Source organism: Capricornis sumatraensis, chromosome 9 (assembly GCF_032405125.1).
Source record: "Capricornis sumatraensis isolate serow.1 chromosome 9, serow.2, whole genome shotgun sequence".
Classification (NCBI taxonomy): domain Eukaryota; kingdom Metazoa; phylum Chordata; class Mammalia; order Artiodactyla; family Bovidae; genus Capricornis; species Capricornis sumatraensis.
This window is the reverse complement of record NC_091077.1, coordinates 14,895,729-14,914,738: the sequence shown is the minus strand read 5'-3', so window position 1 is coordinate 14,914,738 and position 19,010 is coordinate 14,895,729. Positions and strand designations below refer to the sequence as shown.

The following is a 19,010-nucleotide window of genomic DNA, read 5'->3' as shown; positions in this document are numbered from 1 at the left end:
AGGAAAGACTTAAAGAATAACATCATAAACAAGGACACAGGTTTTAAGACATGAGGTAATCGAGAATCCAGCTGAAGCCCACTAGCCGCCTCTTCTGGGGGACACCACCACCTGGCCAGTGCTTCTCAGCCTGGCCAGAGCTCTGGTACCTCCTCGCGGAAGTTTCCTTGACCCGCCTTCTGAGTCATCCCTCACATCCAGCCATGTTGCTTCTTCACCTGCCTGGCTTTGCCAGCCTGTGTATTGCTGTCTCTTTTATGCTGTGAGCACCACCCGGACACAGAGTCTTCATCCTAAAATGATCCCAGCAACCCTCAGATTCTGGCCCTCAGTGAATGTCTTTGTGCCCAAGGTGATTGCCACCAGAGGGCAATAGTGAACTGCAAATAAGTGGTGTTGCCCAATGCTTTTCATAGAGATTAAAAAGGCAGACTTCCCTGGTGGTCCAATGGTTAGGACTCCGTGCTGCCAGTTGGGGCGGGGGGTGGCGGGGGTGGGAAACGGGACGAATTCAGTTCCTGGTCTGGGAACTAAAATTCCATACGCCACATACATGGCTGAAAAATAAAGATTTTTAAAGTATTTAAAAATGGCAGGTGGAGGATTGGGGAGACCCTCCTAAACCCCGTTTATCTGAGATCATTTCAAAATTGTGAACTTTTTAATTCTTTACCACGAAAACTTTCAGAGGTAGAATCTGTATTTCTGGTATTTCCTTTCACCTCGGCCTCCAGTACAACTCAGCACTGCTGTTACTGATCCTTGACTTAAAATTTCAATATTTTGTTGATCATGGATTTTTTTTTTCACATTAATGGTGTTTTTGGAAAATATTACATTAAAATATTTATCTTGATTACTGAGTTTGTGACCTCTTTGCTTTCATGTCACATGTACCTCACCCTAGCACTGTTTAACATTTAAAACATCAAATGATATTGAGATACACAGTAAAGGGTCTTTCCTGGCAGTCCAGTTCTTAAAGACTCGGGGCCTACACTGCAGAGGGTGTAGGTCCCATCTCTGGTTGGGGAACCAAGATCCTAGATGCCCCATTTCCTTTGTGGCTCAGTGGTAAAGAATGCCTGCTAATGCAGGAGACTAGGGTTCAATCCCTGATCCAGGAAGATGGACCAGGCACGACGTGGAGCAGCTAAGCCCATGCACCACAACTACTGGGCCTGTGCTCTAGAACCTGGGAACCGCAGCTACGGAGCCCAGGTGCTGAAACTGCTGAAGCCAGTACACCTCGAGGCTGTGCTCTGCAGCAAGAGAAGCCCAGGCAGCACAACTGGAGAGCAGCCCCTTGCTTGCTGCAACTAGAGGAAAGTCCACCCAGCAACAAGGACCCAGCACAGCCACACGCAAAAACAAAAAAACCCGGTTCCCTGCCCCCAACCACGGAAACCCATTGTCTCTGGTGTCTTGTGACTTCTTCCAGGGTTTTTCTTTGTAAGATCAAATGTAATCTTATCCCTTCCGTTCCTTTCTACACAAAGCAGAACACACTGCAGTCAGTGACGCATCTTCCTTTTTTCACTGAACCTGTGACCCCGCAGATCTTTTCTTATCAGTCCATCGGCACTTCCTCATTCTTTCTACTCTGGTAGTCTGTGCTCATCTCAGCATTTATTTCACCAACAGTTTTTTTGAATTAACGCTTGCCGGTTTGTTCGTTTACTTCTACAAGCAACGCAGAGAGGAGTACCCTCCTGTACCATTGCTCACAAGGGCAGGCATCCTACCTAAAGAGTAAGCTCCCAGAAGCAGGATTGGCGGAGTCTTAGCGGCAAACAGAATCCCACCCAAATGTTTCACTAAACAAAGTGTAATGATGGGGACTTCCCTAGTGGTACAGCAGATAAGAAGGCTTCCCAGGTGGCTCAGTGGTAAAGAATTCGCCTGCCAAGCAGAAGACCTGAGTTCAATTCCTGGGTCAGGAAGATCCTCTGGAGAAAGAAATGGCAACCCATTCCAGTATCCTTGCCTGGGAAATCTCATGGACAGAGGAGCCTGGCGGGCTACATTCCATGAGGTCACAAAAATCCGACATGACTTAGCGACTAAACAACAACAGTGGATAAGAATCTGCTTGCCAACGCAGGGGTCACCAGTTCAATTCCTGATCCAGGAATATCCCACAAGCAGAGGAGCAACTAATCCTGTGCGCCACAGCTACTGAGCCCCTGCACCCAGGGCCCGGGCTCTGCCACAGGAGAAGCCACTTCAATGGGAAGCCCACCCGCTGCAACGGAAGAGTAGCCCTGGATCGCCACAAATAGGGAAAGTCCACTCGCAACACGAAAACCCAGTGCAACCAAAAATAAATAAATATATATATTTTAAAGTGTGATGATGTGAGTGGGGTAGGAGACCAACAGAGTGGATTCACTTTCTGGAGCCGCTGTAACAAATCACCACATTTAGTGGCTTCATCACAAACAGATTACTTGCACAGGTCAGAAATCTGACGTGGGTCTCTTTGTGCTGAAATCTAGGCACTAGCAAGGCTGTGATCCTTCTGGATGTTCTGGGTAGGATCCATTTCCTCTGTTTCCAAATTCTAGGGGCTGCCTCCATTCTTTGGCTCACAGCTACCTCCTTCCATCTTCAAAGATGGCAAAGATGGGGCCTTCCCTGGCTGTCCAGTGGCTAAGGCTCCGAGCTGCTAATGCAGAGGGGCTCAGGTTCGATTCCTGGTCAGAGAATTAGATCCCACATGCCACAAGTAAAGATCTCATATGCTGCAACTAAGACCCAGTGCAACCAAGTAAACAAATTCCTACCCCCCTCAAAAAAAAAAAATGACAAAGATGACATCAACCATGTCACTCTGACCTCTTTTTCTGCTTTCCTGTTTCATTTGTAAGACCTTTTTTTTAAAAAAAAATATGTATGGTTTTTATTTTTATTTACTTATTTATTTTTGGTTGTGCTGGGTCTTCATTGCTGTGAGGCCTTTTTCTAGTTGTGGCAAGTGGGGGCTACTCTCTAGTTGTGGTGCCCGGGCATCTCTTTTTGTGGAGCACAGGCTCTAGTCACACAGGTTTCCGTAGCTGTAGCACGTGGGCTCAGTAGATGTGCTCAGTAATTGTCGTGCATGGGCTTACTTGCTCCACGGTATGAGGGAATCACCCTGGATCAGGGATTGAGCCCACGTCTCCTGCATTGGCAAGCAGGTTAATTGCCACTGAGCCACAGGCAGTCCTTAAGGACTTTTGTGATTACCTGGAATCCACTAGGCTCATCTCCCTATCTTTTTTTTCTCTTTTTTTTTTTTAAACATAGAATGATTCAGGCATTTGCATATCACCTTTCTGCAGGGGCCAGGCTAATCTTCTCTCTATCTTTCCAATTTTAGTGTACATGCTGCTGAAGTGAGCTTGCTAATCTTTTTTTTGGCCACGCCACGCGGCATGCGAGATCTTACTTTCCTACTCAGGGATGGAAACTGCAGCCCCCTACTCAGTGGGAGCAAAGAGTCTCAACCACTGGACCACTAGGGAAATCCTCATTTTAACTACTTTGAGGGGGTACAGTTCAGTGGTGTTAAGTATGAGAAATTCTGTACCCGTTAAACATTTAACTCCTCACTCCTGAAATATCTGTAACTTCGTGCCTGGCTTATTTCACTCAACATAGAGTTTTCAAGATTCATCCATGGAGCAGTGTGTGTCAGAAGGTCTCTCCCTCTCTTTTTTTAAAAGGCTTTATAATATTCCATTGTAGAATACATCACAGTATGTCCATCCATTCATCCGCTGATGGACACTTGGGTTGCGTCCACTTCTTGGCCGCTGTGAATAATGCTGCTATGAACTCTGGACGTGCAGGGACTTCCCTGGTGGTCCAGGGACTGAGACTCCGAGTTTCCAACACAGGGGGCCTGGGTTCAATCCCTTGCCAGGGAACTAGGTCCCCCATGCCACAACTGAGACCCCAACACAGTCAAACAAATATTTTTTTAAAAAAACATGGCAGATTCATGTCAATGTATGGCAAAACCAATACAATACTGTAAAGTAAAAATAAATAAATAAATGAATAAAAACATGGATGTACAAATATCTTTCTGAGTTCCTGCTTTCTTTGTTATATACACCCAGAAGTGCAATTGCTGGATCACATGTTAATCATTTTTGAGGAACCATTAAACCATAAGCAAGTTTTGAATTCAGTAATGAGTTGGATGTCAGGAGCCTGGAAGCAGAGTGGGGACTTGTCCTCAAACCCATTTTGTGCCTTTTTGATTTAGAAATTTGTGAATGAATTACTTATTTAAAAATAATTATCTAAAATAATTTTTAAAAAACATTGAAAGGAAAAGAAGAGCAGGATCAGCTTGTTTCCCGGAGCCATTGAAAACACAAAATTGGAACTCACACAACTATCCATGGCCTATTAAAGTGTATAATGGGGCTTCCCTGGTGGCTCAGTGGTAAAGAATCCCCCTGCCAATGCAGGAGACGAGGGTTGGATCCCTGGGTCGGGAACATCCCCTGGAGGAGGAAATGGCAACCCACTCCAGTATTCTGGCCTGGAACATTCCATGGACAGAGCAGTCTAGTGGGCCACAGTTCATGGGGTTACAAAAGAGTTGGACGTGACTGAGCTCATGCACTTAAACACCAATGTGTACAACACTGCGTGATAGAGCAGTGATGCTAAAGAGAGTGATTCACACCTAGATGGATGAAATTCATGAACAGGAACTCCAATGAACAAGCAAGTTAGGGGGCCCAACAGACAGATAGGAATTACATCAAGTCCAAGGACAGTGTCTCCTCCAGACCTTGGCCTCAGCTCTTCCCCCTGCCTGGTACACCCTGCCCTGACATCCATGTGGCTCCACCTCAGCTCCCACGATCAGAAAGATGGATCTAGAACCCCCAGACCTCCAATGACATCGTCTCCTTCCTTGCTTTGCTTCTTCCATAACATGTCACCATCTGCTACGCTATGTATTTTTACTTGTTTATCCTCATTCTTGGCTGTTGTCCCACCTAAACGTGCAGGGAATTTTATCTACTCTCTACTCTGTTCCCAGGACCTAGAATTGGGCCGAGCATACAGTAGGTGCTCAAGAGGTATGTACTGATGAAATGAAAAGCAACCCTTCCTCATTGCTTTAGAGGGTGGAAGGGGAAACATCCACTTCCCTCCAGGAATGAAAACAGAGAGTGGAACTCTCAGACCCACCATGGGCTTGATGCTGTTCTGTTTTTTGACCTGAGTGGATTGAATACAATTTTTTTTTTTTAAGTTTTAGAAAACTGAGATATAATCGATACAGAACATTTATGTTAGTTTCAGGAACAACATAAGGATTTGACGTCTGTATACCTTGTGAAGTGATCACCACTATAAATCCAGTTCACATCCGTCACCATACAGAGATACCCATTTTTTTTCTTGTGATGAGAACTTTTAAGATCTTCCATCTTCTTCTTGTTGCTGTTTGGTAGCTCAGTCCTGTCTGACTCTTTTCGACCCCATGGATTGCAGCACGCCAGGCTTCCCTGTCTTTCACCGTCCCCCTGGAGTTTGCTCAAATTCATGTCCATTGAGTCAGTGACCCCATCCAACCATCTCATCCTCGGTTGCCTACTTCTCTTGCCCTCAATCTTTCCCAGCATCAGGGTCTTTTCCAGTGAGTCAGCTCTTTGCATCAGGTGACCAAAGTATTGGAGTTTCAGCTTCAGCATCAGTCCTTCCAATGAATATTCAGGGTAGCAACTTTCAAATATACAATGCAGTATTATTAATCATCACACTGTGCAGTACATCCACAGGGCTTAGTTATTTTATAACTGGAAGCTTGTACCTTTTGGCCACCTTTGTCCATTTCACCACCTTTGTCCATTTCACCACCTTTGTCCATTTCACCAACACCATTTCTTGCTGATTTAAAAAATAAAAATTATTTCTTTATTTGGCTGTGTCTGGTCTTGGTTGTGGCATGTGGGATTTGTAGTTGCAGCATGGGGGACCTAGTTCCCTGACCCGGATTGAACTAGGGCCCCTGCGTTAGGAGCATGGAGTCTTAGCCACTAGACCACTAGGGAAGTCTCAGGGATTTCCTTTCCTTTTCTTTTCTAAAACTTTAAAAACATTTCACTTATTTATTTTCTCTAGTTGTGGTACACGGACTTCTCATTGCGGCGGCTTCTTCTGTTGCAAAGTAATGTCTCTGCTTTTGAATATGCTATCTAGGTTGGTCATAACTTTTCTTCCAAGGAGCAAGCGTCTTTTAATTTCATGGCTGCAGTCACCATCTGCAGTGATTTTGGAGCCCCCCAAAATAAAGTCTGACACTGTTTCCACTGTTTCCCCATCTTTTTCCCATGAAGTGATGGGACCGGATGCCATGATCTGCGTTTTCTGAATGTTGAGCTTTAAGCCAACTTTTTCACTCTCCTCTTTCACTTTCATCAAGAGGCTTTTGAGTTCCTCTTCACTTTCTGCCATAGAGTGGTGTCATCTGCATATCTGAGGTTATTGATATTTCTCTTGGCAATCGTGATTCTAGCTTGTGTTTCTTCCAGTCCAGCGTTTCTCATGATGTACTCTGCATATAAGTTAAATAAGCAGGGGGACAATATACAGCCTTGACGTACTCCTTTTCCTGTTTGGAACCAGTCTGTTGTTCCATGTCCAGTTCTAACTGTTGCTTCCTGACCTGCATACAGATTTCTCAAGAGGCAGGTCAGGTGGTCTGGTTTTCCCATCTCTTTCAGAATTTTCCACAGTTTATTGTGATCCACACAGTCAAAGGCTTTGGCATAGTCAATAAAGCAGAAGTAGATGTTTTTCTGGAACTCTTTTGCTTTTTCCATGATCCAGCAGATGTTGGCAATTTGATCTCTGGCTCCTCTGCCTTTTCTAAAACCACCTTGAACATCTGGAAGTTCACGGTTCACGTATTGCTAAAGCCTAGATAGCATATTCGAAAGCAGAGACATTACTTTGCCAACTAAGGTCCGTCTAGTCAAGGCTATGGTTTTTCCAGTAGTCATGTATGGATGTGAGAGTTGGACTGTGAAGAAGGCTGAGCGCCAAAGAATTGATGCGTTTGAACTGCGGTGTTGGAGAAGACTCTTGAGGGTCCCTTGGACTGCAAAGAGATCCAACCAGTCCATTCTGAAGGAGATCAGCCCTGGGATTTCTTTGGAAAGAATGATGCTAAAGCTGAAACTCCAGTACTTTGGCCACCTGATGCAGAGAGCTGACTTATTTGAAAAGACCCTGATGCTGGGAAAGATTGTGGGCAGGAGAAGGGGACAACAGAGGATGAGATGGTTGGATGGCATCACCGACACAATGGACATGGGTTTGGGTGGACTCCTGGAGTTGGTGATGGAGAGAGAGACCTGGCGTGCTGCAGTTCATGGGGTTGCAGAGTCGGATACGACTGAGCGACTGAACTGAACTGAACTTTTGGATGCCTGAAATATTTCATACTAAAATAGTTCTGGAAAATTCCCTGCTGGTCCAGTGGTTAGGAAGTGCTTTCACTGCCACGGGCCAGGCGTGATCCCTGATCAATGGGAATGCACTCCAGTATTCTTGCCTGGGAAATTCCATGGACAGAGGAGCCTGGTGTGCTATCGTCCATGGGGTCAAAAAAACAGTCAGACACGACTCAGCGACTAAGTGACAACAGTGACGCACGACTAAGAGCCCACAAGCTGCGTAGCACGGGGGTGAAAATCTACACATAGTGCCAAAGAAAGATCTCAAAGAAATTCTGTGCAATAAAGAAGATAATAGCACTTGGTCTGCACCTGGCTCTGTTTTAAAGTCTTTGCTTGTTTGGGTGCATGCTCAGTCCTGTCTGACTCTGCGACCCCATGGACTGTAGCCCACTAGGCTCCTCTGCCCCTGGGATTTTCCCAGGCAAGAAAACTGGAGTGGGTTGCCATTTCCCCCTCCAGGGGATCTTCCCGACCCGCGGCTCCCACATCCCCTGTATTGGCAGGTGGATTCTTTATCACTGAGTCACCAGGGAAGCCCCCTTGCTTCTGGAAACCAGCACAAAACGAACTTGCCTGTGGCTCCTCATGAGAAAGTTTAAGAGGCCATGTATTCACACATACACAGAGAAGGGTGTGGAGTTTCCTTAGCGGGATTCTAAACCCATCTCAAGGTTATTTGGGGGAGGAGGCTGACTGTTCCCTGAACCCTCCCATTCAAAAAGACACAAAGGGATTTTTGTTTTTAATTTACCAGCCCTTGACTTTTCCCAGGCTTGGTGGGAGCTCTAGGAAGGTCCCATAAGACCGCTGAGTCTAGGGAATCCCCCCGTTCTAGCTTCCTCCTAAAAAACCCACTGGGGCAGGGTGACTAGTTGTCTCAAGTTTAGCCTGGAAAGTCCCTGGTCTGGGAACTCCCCCTCACTTCTAGGCAAACCCCATAGTTGGTGGGGTAACCCAGAGCTTCTGTGTTGGGTCTGGACCCCCACCGTGATGTAGGAGTTCAGCAAAGAGGTCACAGGCATGAGGGGCTGCCTGTGAGCTTTGCCAGTGGCATCCGTGGCCTCTTTTCTCTCCAGCTGTCAAGCAGTGTGCTGGTCCCACTTTAAAAGAACCTGAGGGACTTCCCTGGAAGTCCAGGGGCTAAGACCCCAAACTCCCAATGTGGGGGATCTGTGGTTGGTCCCTGGTCACAGAGCTTCTCTAGTGACTGTAAAGAGTCCGCCTGCCTGGGTTGGGAAGATCCCCTGGAGAAGGTAATGGCAACCCACTCCAGTATTCTTGCCTGGGAAATCCCATGGACAGTGTAGCCTGGCAGGCTACAGTCCATAGGGTCACAAAGAGTGGGACACAACTGAGCAACTAACACTTTCGGGAACTAGGTACCACATGAGGCAACTAAGACTGGGCACAGCCAAATAAATTAAATTAAATTAAATAAATAAACATTAAAAAAAAATCTGAGAGAGCTCAAAAAATTCTTAGCACCTAGGCCTGGGCCCAACTGGCATCCAGGCTGGGAAAATGCAAACTATTATTAGAGTTTATTGTTATGACTGGGTTTATTACTATTATTGTTATTGGGCTTCCCTGGTGACTCAGATAGTAAAGAGTCTCCTTGCAATGCAGGAGACCCAGGTTTGACCCCTTGGGTCAGGAAGATCCCCTGGCAAAGGAAATGGCAACCCACTCCAGCATTCTTGCCTGGGAAATCCTATAGACAGTGGAGCCTGGTGGGCTACAGTCCATGGGGTTGCAAAGAGTCAGGCACAGCTGGAGAGCTAACATTTTCACTTTCATTGATGTTATTAATCACCCCAGCTGACAATTCCTGTTGGTCTGGCCTCTGGGCCCAGCAGAGGCCACCCCATCTCATCACGCTGGGGCTGGCTGTTGAAGAATCTGGCCCACTCCATTTCCTGCTATTGCGCGATGCTAGTGGCAAAGAGGAAGTCCAGGTGGAAGGCCATGGCCAGCTCTTCCCGAGTGGGGCAGGACAGTCGCCCAGGGCCTAGATGTCTCTGGAGATCATTCACTCCACCAGCTTCTTGGCACCTAAGGGTGCCAGGCACCATTACAGGTCCTGAGGACACCGTGGGGAACCACGCAGATCCCACTCTTTTGTGGAGCTGACATTCTAGAACGGAAGTCAGGCCTTAAAAATCAGTGCTCAAAGTTCCAGTGAAGTAGACTCTCATAAAGGCTGCTAAGCAAATGTAGCTGGTGAAGGAGACAGGAAAACAGGCTTGCAGATTCAGAATGAGTAGCTTCTGGGAGGGCTGAGGGTTCTGGGCCTGGGTATTTGGTTTGTTGTTTTTTTCATTTAAACACTGGGCCTACAGTGTGTGTTAGTCACTCAGTCATGTCTGACTCTTTGTGACCCCGTGGACTGTAGCCCCCAAGCTCCTCTGTCCATAGGATTTCCCAGGCAAGAATACTGGAATGGGTTGCCATTTCCTTCTCCAGGGCCTATCGTGAAGCTCATGAAAATTTTCTTTCTTCTTCTTCTGTTGTAAAATATTTATTTTCTTGGCTGTGCCAGGTCTTAGTTGCTGCATGCAGGATCTTTGTCAAGGAATGTGACATCTTTAATTGTGGCTTGTGCATTTGGGAGTGTAGAGTCTTAACCACTGGACCACCATGGAGGCCCCAAAGTTTTCTTTAAAAAAAATTTTTTTTTAAATTTTAGGATTTCCCTGGTGGTCCAGGGGTTAAGAACCCACCTACCAATGCAGGGGACACGGGTTCAGTCCCTGGCAGGGAAGATTCCTTGTGCTGCAGAACAACTAAGTCCATGAGCCACAGCTACTGAGCCTGTGCTGTTTTCAATATAGCAGTGTGTACATATCATTTTCAAACACCCAGTCTATCCCTCCCCTCAACACTTCCCCTTAGAACCATAAATTCCTTCTCTTAAGTCAGTGAGTCTGTTTCTGTTTTGTAAATATGTTCGTTTGTATCTTTCTCCTTCTTTTTTTTTTTAAGATTCCAACTATATTCCACATATTTTCCAAGGGCTTCCCTGTGGCTCAGATGGTAAAGAATATCCCTGCAATGAGGGAGACCTAGGTTCAGTCCCTGGGTTGGGAAGATCCCCTGGAGGAGAGCATGGCAACCTACTCCAGTATTCTTGCCTGGAGACTCCCCATGGGCAGAGGAACCTAGCGGGCTACAGCCCATGGGGGTCACAAAGAGCTGGACACGACTGAGCGACTAAGCACAGCACACATATGAGGGATATCATATATCTGTCTTTTTCTATCTGACTTACTTCACTGAGCATGATCATCTCCAGATTTAGCTATGTCACCTCATTAGCATAAACTTAGGTATGGTTGCACAGGTTTATTATGAAACACAAAAGATGTTCTTTTCACCTCTATCAGTCAAGATATTGGAAAGGTTTTAGGAGCTCTGAGCCAGCGACTAAAGCCAAATGCTTCAGTGAATCACGATGCTATCACCTCTTTCGCTCAGGAAGTTTCAAGAGTTGTCGAAGTTCTGTGCCAGGAATTAGGGATGAAGATCAATATATATTTCTTCTTATGTCACCGTATCACACATGGAAGGGCCAACGCCCTCAGACAAGGGTATTGATGGGTCAATGTTCTCAGGCTCATCTTTTATTTTATTTTAATTTTTTGGCTGCCTTGTGCGGCATGCAGGATCTCAGTTCCCCAACCAGATTGAAACTTTGCCATCTGCACTGGGAGTTTGAAGTTTTAACCACTGGACCGCCAGGGAAGTTCCCCTCTCTGGCCCATCTGTGTCTGCCCAATATTCTCATTCCAAACCTCTAGGACCCCCTCCGCCCCAGTCAGTGCTCTCACCTTTGCATAAGAGATCCTTAGCATTTAAAGTGAAAGTGTTAGTCGCTCGGTCACGTCCGACTCTTTTCGACCCCATGAACTGTAGCCCGCCACGCTCCTCTGTCCACGGGATTTTCCAGGCCAGAATACTGGAGTGGGTAGCCATCCCCTTCTCCAGGGGATCTTCCCGACTCAGGGATCAAACCCGGGTTTCCTGCATGACAGGCAGATTTTTTACCATCTGAGCTGCCAGGTTAGCATTTAAATGGTGTTACAGTGCTGTAACCCATACAGTCAGGCTCTGAGCCTGATCACTCATATCTATAAAAGATAAGAGATTGTGCTCAGATGCTCACAAATACTGTGGACCATGCAGGGAGGCCAGATTGAGGTGGGGGTGGGCGGGGCAGGGGGAGGAGCCTCAGACCCTGATAGAAGCGACTTCATTGGTTCAGGAGAGTGATGGTGGGACTGGACCAAGTGGGGTGAGATTTTGCTGATGAACCAAAGATGGGTGTGAGAGAAACGTGAGATTTCTTTTCTGCATTTTGATTTTTGCTGTTGGTTTTTTGGTTTTGTTTTTGCCGCACCACGGGTCATGTAGGATCCTAGTTCTCCACAGGGATTGATCCGCACCCCCAGCAATGGAAGCACAGAGTCCTAATCACTGGACCCCCAGGGAAGTCCTTCCTGAGATTTTCTGAAAATTTTTTCCTTGAACTCACCAATATTTCTATATTTCTCTTGAGTTCTTCCATAGGTGGGCTGAGCAAACACAAGAAAATAGAGTACATTCTTTTTATTCTATATATTCTTTTTCTTTTGTCAGGCGAGCGTATGCTCCTCGGTTTTGTTTCGTCACAACAAAGATTTGGAGTGACGGACGTTAAAGCTGTCAGCGTGTCACAGTTCTCGGGTCTTGGACAGATCGTGTTATAGCTCTTAGACAGATCAGTGTTACAGCTCTATTTTATTTAGAGAATAACAGGAATATCCATCCTCCAGGCGCGAAGGCATGTCGACCCAAAGTCCCGAAGCAAAGAGCGCCTCAGCGCACGCGCGGAGTGGGGGTGGGGTGGGGGTGGGGGGCTCTCTGCCCCCCAGCCCTTTGGCTCCTCTTTTTCTGTCCCCCCAACCCCCCAGGCCTGCCCTGTGTAAATCGGGCCAGCCAGGAGTGCTGTTTGTTCCCCCTGAAGTCCTCACTCCGGTCCTCAGACCTCCCTTGGTTCTATTTTCGCGTGCTTTTCTCTTCCTTATCTTTTAGCCACCGCCATTCTGGACTCCTTTTCCCTATTCTAACTACCTAACACTTTCTTTCTGGCCATGCCACTCAGCATGTGGGGTCTTAGTTCCCTGGCTAGTGAACAAACCAGGACCCGTGAAGGCAGGGAGCCTTAACCGCTGGATCACCAGGAAAGTCCTATTCTATATGTTCTAAATATTTCATTCTCTGTTAGGAAATATACAGACACTCTGGAGATGTCACCGTACCAGTACAGAATTCTGCTTTTTTTTTTTCTTTTTTCCCCCAGCTGCAAATGATTCTCTTGTCAGGGTGCATCACTATTAATTCCCCAATCCCCAAGTTCCCAGCACTCACTATCCTCCAGGCTCTAGGCTAAGTTCTGTTTACAACTTCACATTGAATCTCCATAGCTGCCCTGTGAAAAAGGGTCTGTTTTCCCCCGTTTTCTCAGACTGAGAAGAGTAGTCACATGCTCTTGGCCACAGCTGTTATGGCTCCAACTTCAGAATTAAACCTGGCTCTGCCCTTTGGTGCTTTGGGACCTGGAAAAGTTCCTCAGTTCAGTTCAGTCACTCAGTCGTGTCCGACTCTTTGCGACCCCATGAATCGCAGCACACCAGGCCTCCGTGTCCATCACCAACTCCTGGAGTTCACTCAAACTCATGTCCATCGAGTCCGTGATGCCATCCAGCCATCTCATCCTCTGTCGTCCCCTTCTCCTCCTGCCTTCAATTCCTCCCAGCATCAGAGTCTTCCAATGAGTCAACTCTTCTCATGAGGTGGCCAAAGTACTGGAGTTTCAGCTTTAGCATCATTCCTTCCAAAGAAATCCCAGGGCTGATCTCCTTCAGAATGGACTGGTTGGATCTCCTTGCAGTCCAAGGGACTCTCAAGAGTCTTCTCTAACACCACAGTTCAAAAGCATCAATTCTTCGGTGCTCAGCTTTCCTCAGCCTCTGTTAAAGAAAAATTTATACTGACACTTGTTAAAAGTCGTTAACTAAATGAAACTTTTAGGTGGCGTTTCGGGGGGTGGGGTCGGTTCCGAAGATCACCAGTCCTCCTTTATGTCTTGGTGCAGAAAAGAATTCAGCAAAAGTCAGAGTGATGGATACCAAGTGATTTATTAGAATAGGATGCTTGTAAAGCTTACCAGTGGGCAGGTGAGAGGGTGCCGAGCCCCTCAACTTAGTGGGTTACAGTTTTATAATCAAAGGAAAAGTGGGGAGAGGGGAAAGACCGCTTTCTTCCTCATTCTTTTTTAAAGTCATATATTTGTTATTTATTATTTTTTAATTTATGTATTTATTTGGCTGCACCTGGTCTTAGCTGCCACACACAGGCCCTTTTAGTTGCAGCACCTGGGATCTAGTTCCCCAACCAGGGATCGAACCTGGGCCCCGAAGCATTGGGAGTGCAGAGTCTTACCCACTGGACCACCAGCAAAGTCCCACTTCCTCATTCTTGAGTAGGTGTTGTGCTTTGATCATCAGCTCCTCCTCCAGACTGGGCAGGGATGTTTTCTTGTCCCCACATGGTTAAGCTGAAAGTCATAACATAATGGAAAAATTATTTCAGGTTTCAGTACAATGGGGATATTTACTTTGAAATGTCACTTTCCCATAAATTATTGTTTTCATGTGTGCAGAAAGCATGTCCTAGACCTTGCTGAGCTCCCTGGGAAGGCTGTGGGTCTCATGCTGCCATTGTTTTATTGTTTTGAAGCTGGCCTCATGTTTGTACTGCATGCTTTGTGGTTAAGCAAGCCTGCTTGGTTTTGTGGTTAAGCAAACCTGTTTTCTTAAGTGACCATTAACTTACTGGGGTCTCCCATATTTTTTCTACTTACAATTCCTTAGTGGGATTAACTATTTAATCACCTACTTTGTCCCTTTACTCTGCCCTTATCATAAATGGTACAGATGAACTTATTTTCAAAGCAGAAATAGAGACACAGATATAGAAAATAAACTTATGGATACCAAGGGGGTAAAGAGGGTAGGATGAATTGGGAAACTGGGATTAATTATTGCTAGATAATTAATAAGAACCTACTGTAGAGCACAGATAACTCTACTCAATGCTCTGTGGTGACCTAAATGGGAAGGAAATCTAAAAAAGAGGGAATATATGTGTATGCATAACATTCACTTTGCTGTACAGCAGAAACTAACACAACACTGACAAGCAACTCTACTCCAATTAAAAAAACACACAAACTGTCAACTGGGACAAAAAAAAAAAAAAAGCACAACCTAAAAGTTGAGAGTTATATTTTATTTGGCAGACAAACTGAGGACTGAAGTCTGGGACACAGCATCTCAGATAACTCTGAGAGATTGCTCTGAAGAGGTGAGGGGGGAGCCAGGATATATTCAAGCTCTTACAACAAGGTTATTGTTAATTAAAGAAAATCAGATATCTCAAGTTAAAGAGTTTAGTGCTTTTCTATGTATGGGAAGATGCAAGAGTCTGGGCTCACTGAAATCATTCCTTTGACAGGTACCTCAGCTGACCTGTGCTTTCTCATCCTGAGTCTTCTCATGGTGCATCTCTGCAAGGGTGGCTGCAGTGACTTCCTAGGTGGCGCTTGTGGAAAAGAACCTGCCTGTGTAGGATTCGTAAGAGGTTCGGGTTTGGTTCCTAGGTCAGGAAGATCCCCTGGAGGAGGGCATGGTAACTCACTCCAGTATTTTTGCCTGGGGAAACCCACGGACAGACAGTCTTTAGGGTCGCAAAGAGTTGGACATGATTGAAGTGACTTAGCACGCACCCATGCATTGCAGTGACTGACGGGTGGATGGTGGGCATCCTGTTTCTATCCTGAGTTCCCTCGGGGCTCACCATCTGTGCGGCTGTGACGCTGATCTCTGGTAGCCTCCACCTGCAGCGGTTTGAGGCAAGGTTTCGGTTCCCCAGCCAGAGATTGAAGTCAGCCTGAGGCAGTGAGATCGCTGAATTCTCACCACTAAGACCATCAGGCCCTGGCCTGTCAAGTGTGTAGAAATTAATTTCCACATAGAGACAGGAAGTAGTGAAACAAGTAGTGATTATTAGGAAGGAAAAAGAGTATGTGTGGATAGACACAGAGGCAGGCTCAGAGAGAGAGTCACACCCTTATGGTAGGTTGAATCACTTTTATGGGGCAGGTCTTCCAGGTTTCCTTTGGCCAATCATCTTTCTTTGCCTGGTTCTGAGTACATATTTGGTTTATTTCAGTCCTCCCATGTGTGCATGCATGTCTTAGCCAAATGGATTCCAGTGAAGAGGCCTATGGGTAGGCTGACGTCACTTACTATGAGGTGACACCCCCTCCTTTTTGACCTCCAAGGAGCCTTTCTGTGCATGTATAGTTGGGGTCTCCTTGACTTGTTGTTCAGTCACCAGGTCGTATCTGACTCTCTGTGACTCCATGAATTGCAGCATGCCATGCTTCCCTGTCCTTCACTCCCTCTAAGAGTTTGCTCAAATTCATGTCCATCGAGTCGGTGATGCCATCCAACAGTTTCATCCTCTGTCACCCCTTCTCCTCTTGCTCAGTCTTTCTCAGCATGACAGTCTTTTCCAATGAGTCTGCCTCCACTCTTTCTCAGCATGAGGGTCTTTTCCAATGAGTTGTCTCTTCACATCAGGTGGCCAAAGTATTGGCGCTTCAGCTTCAGCATCAGCTCTTCCAATGAATATTCAGGACTGATTTCCTTTAGGATTGACTGATTTGATCTCCTTGCTGTCCAAGGGACTCTCAAGAGTCTTCTCCAGCACCACAGTTCAAAAGCATGTGTTCTTCAGCACTCAGCCTTATTTATGGTCCAACCCTCACATCCATACATGACTACTGGAAAAGCCATAGCTTTGACTATAAGGAACTTTGTCTGCAAAGTGGTGTCTCTGATTTTTAATTCACTCTCTAGGTTTGTCATAGCTTTTCTTCCAAGCAGTGTCTTTTAATTTCATGGCTGCAGTCACCACCCATGACTTGGAGAATGAGAAATATGTGGTCTCTATCTTTTACCTGAGCAAAGCTTAGCTCTTCTGTCTCCTGTTAATTTGGAGTATACATCCACAGGGGAGAAACCAGCCGTTTACCCTGAGGCCCATCTAGCTCCTATTCAATGTGATGGCTGGATGACTGCAATATCCTTTGTTTACAGATATGGCAGGCAATATTTTTGATTCACAAAACGGTAAGGGAGACTATTCAGGACAACTGCAATGGGGGACTGCAAAAGGGGAGAGCACTGGGCTCAACTCTGAATGCAGCAAAGACATCTGGGGATTACCAGGCAAAGAGCAGAATGAGGGTGTGATGGGGGAGGGTGGGAGGGGAGCTTCCCTGGTGGTCCAGTGGAATCCACCATGTAATGCAAGGTACACTGGTTCGATCCTCAGTCCAGGAAGATCCCAAATGGCGCAGAGCAACTAAGCCAGTGTGCCACAACTACTAAGTCAGTGCCTTACAGCCCAAGAGCCTCAACTACTGAAGCCCATGTGCTGCGACTACTGAAGTCCAAGCACCTAGAGCCAGCGCTGTGGGAAGCCCGTGCGCTGCAATGAGAGAAAGCCCAAGCAGCAAGGGCAACCCTTAGCTGATCCCCAAAATAAATAAATGAATAAATAAACCTTAAAAAAAAAGGATAGGGAGATTCTTGCTAAACTGACCTCACAGGATTCTTGCTAAAGAGAGGATGAATATTTATACATCAATGGTGGAAACTGAAAAACCTGATCAGATATTAGGGGTCAGGGGATGACTGTGCAGGACAAAGACAGGACTGGGGCCAAGGTTGAGGGGTAGTCAAGAAGAAGGCTTAGGGCTTCCCTGGTGGCTTAGGGTTAAAGAATCCACCTACCAATGCAGGAGATTAAGGTTTGATTCTTGGTCTGGGAAGATTGCACTTGTCACAGAGCAACCAAGCCCAAGCAACACAACTATTGAGCCTGTGCTCTAGAGCTCGGGAGCTGCAGCTACTGAAGCCCAAGCACTCTAGAGCCTGTGTTCCACAACAAGAGAAGCAACAGCAATGAGAAGCCTGCACACCACAACTAGAGAGTAGCCCCTGCCCTCCACAACTAGGGAAAAGCCAGCCCATGCAGCAATGAAGACTCAGGACAGCCAAAAATAAAAATAAATAAAATTATTTTTAAAAACAGAAGAAGGCTCAGAGGACTAAAGTTTGGGCAAGGAAAGAGTCTTTGTCACCTCTCTGTACCGTGGTTTCTTTCTCTGAGAAATGGGGATAAGAGATGCCAGAGGACTACTGCTAACATCAGATTGTTAGGGGAACCCACTGACTGAAACCTGCTGCCCTGGCCAGGCTTGATAGTAACTATTTGAGTGAGTTATCTTACAGCAGGAGGAATGGAGACCTAACAAACTACTAGCAACCGGAAAGAACTCGGGAAAGGTCAAAAGGAGAGAGAAAATGCCAATACATACTCGGACCACCTCCCAGAATCCTTGCTAGAATTCATCTAGGCTGATCCACGAATGCACCACCAGGAAGGACTCTTGAGTCAGAATGATTGGCCAGAGACAACCCAGAAACTAACCCCATCACCATCAAACCCAAGACTGACAGCCATGCAGCAGAGCAGTTCTCCTGCGTTCCCTTACCCTGCTGCTCTCTTTCCCCCTCGCGGCGCCCCTTTCCAATAATGTCTTTTGCTTTGTCAGTACATGTGTCTCCTTGGTAATTCATTTCCAAGTGTTGGACAAGAGCCCACTCTCGGGCCCTGGAAGGGGTCCCTCTTCCTGCAACAAAATGAAATAATGTGTATGAAACGCTGAGTGCACAGCCTTCTCTGTAAATATAAATAGCAGCGACTTGTTTTGCAGGGATCAGAACTTGGATCAGATGGGACGCCCAAGCTGCTACCTTGAGCAAAGAGGCCTCGGAGAACAGGATTTTGTGGTTGTTCTTCAGTCACTCTTTGCCACTCCATGAACTGAAGCACGCCAGGCTTCCCTGTCCTTGACTATCTCGCAGTGTTTGCTCAAACTCATGTCTATTGAGTCAGTGATGCCATCCGACCATCTCATCCTGTCGTCCCCTTCTCCTCTTGCCCTCAGTCTTTCCCAGCGTCAGGGCTATGGGTGATCAGAAAAGGAATGTGAGCGGGTGGGCCCTGAATGCCTTCTCCAGAAGGAGGGGGTGGGGGTGGTTGGTGGTTGGTGGGGTGTCTCAGCTCTGAGAAGCAAGGCTGGCCACGCAGACAGGGAGGAGAGGCAGGACGGAATGGAGGGCCACATGGCAGCGGGGTCAGAGGACTGAATGGCAGCCAGCTGCAACCTTGATCGTCGAGATGACGATCTGACCTTGCACCAGGATAAGCTCTGGAAGCCTGACTTGCTTGGATCCACTCCTGCGTGGGTAATTGAAGTCGCGGCGCCGCAGAGAGTTTACGCTCTTCCGCCCCAGGTTGAGCGAAACTTGAAGCCTGAACCAATAGGGGAGCCACCGTAGTAGTGAAGGGGCGGAGCAG

General features: G+C 46.6%; 1 non-coding gene across 1 annotated transcript; it reads right to left on the bottom strand.

Moving 5' to 3' along the window:
* Window positions 1–3,278: 3,278 nt before the first annotated feature.
* On the bottom strand, window positions 3,279–3,385 carry LOC138086685 (U6 spliceosomal RNA). Its single transcript, XR_011145399.1, has one exon. It is a non-coding gene; the product is annotated as a U6 spliceosomal RNA (small nuclear RNA).
* Window positions 3,386–19,010: the final 15,625 nt, after the last annotated feature.